The sequence below is a fragment of the Octopus bimaculoides genome, chromosome 9, assembly GCF_001194135.2.
Source record: "Octopus bimaculoides isolate UCB-OBI-ISO-001 chromosome 9, ASM119413v2, whole genome shotgun sequence".
NCBI classification, from domain to species: domain Eukaryota; kingdom Metazoa; phylum Mollusca; class Cephalopoda; order Octopoda; family Octopodidae; genus Octopus; species Octopus bimaculoides.
The window spans coordinates 24216326-24217681 of NC_068989.1; the positions used below are offsets into that span (position 1 = coordinate 24216326).

General features: G+C 38.9%; 1 protein-coding gene across 2 annotated transcripts in view; it reads left to right on the forward strand.

The window, feature by feature from the left end:
• LOC106884214 (uncharacterized) overlaps positions 1-1356 on the forward strand; it is a 58683-nt gene that overhangs the window by 1632 nt on the left and 55695 nt on the right. The window contains exon 1 of one of the 2 annotated variants that reach the window (XM_014935465.2): positions 240-736. The exons of the other annotated variant lie outside the window; for it this stretch is intronic. The gene's annotated coding sequence lies outside the window, so the exon portion shown is untranslated. Of the gene's footprint in view, positions 1-239; positions 737-1356 lie in introns of those variants that run through there. 2 annotated transcript variants of the gene reach the window in all.

Here is a 1356-nt window from a genome sequence, read left to right on the forward strand (position 1 = left end):
ATATGAACGGTATTTGTTCCCCTTCTCGCTTCGGGGGCCCTTTTGCAATGGTTATCCGTAAAAATTATCCAATGCTCATATAAATCGGAACGATATGACAGCGATATGATGTAGTGACATTTATACGTCCCGTCCCCCCCCCCACCACCTCCCGCCAAATATCTCTAATAAATCTGATAGCAGCAATTAGATGCTTGAAACAGAACAACGAAATCGACTGCAGGAAATATTTTCAGTGAAATGGAAAGAAGCACTGGCTACAAATATGCAAACACACACACATACACATAACTGTATACGTGCACATTCACGCTTACATACACACCACATCTGCACGCATATACGTACGTATAATTAACATATTCAGGCATACAAAACACACGCACATGAACGCGCGTCGAGAGGCGCGCGCACACACACACACACACACACAGAACACATGTATATCTGTATGTTTATATAAGGAGGTAGGCACATTCATACATACATACATACATACATACATACATATAAACACATACACACTCAAAAGAAATTATAAGCGGAACATGTAACGTTTTATGAATACATTTATCTCTCTCTCTCTATCAATGTCTGTCTGTCTGTTTCTCTGTCACTCACTGTCAGTATGTTTGTCTCTCTCTCTTCCTCTCCCACGTTATGTATATACACACTCACACAAACACAGGCGTACACACCTGCCTAAAGGAAATATAAACGGAACACGAAGCATTATGTAAGTACATATATGAATGCATCTATCTCTCTCTTATACACAGACGCGCGCGCACTCACATACACAGACGCGCACCTATATACATACACACATATACACACATACACACATAGACAAACATACATACACACATACACATTGACTGTTATTCACACTACGTTCTTTCTGTTAGTGCGCTTGTTAGTAGGTCAGTGTGTGTGTGTGTGTGTGTGCATACACATGTATGTATGTATGTATGTATGTATGCATGTGTGTGTATGCATGTATGTGTGTGCATATGTATATCTATGTATGTGTGTACATTTATATGTGTGTATTCTGCATATTCATGTTTGTGTCTGTGTTTTTATGCATGTGTGTGTGTTTGCGTGTGTGTGTATGTGTGTGTGTGTGTGCGTGTGTGTGCCACTGCTTCCTTGTGTGTGTATGTCTGAGTGTATGTGAGTGTGTATGGATTTTTTTTTGCAACTATGTACTGTTTTTGTATGTATCAATCTCCATAAGTGTGGACGTGTCTCCACATGTGTCCTCGTCTGAAGTGAAGTGTATCCATATATGGTGATGTGTTTCAGTCTTCAGACATATATATATATATATATATATATATATATATATATATA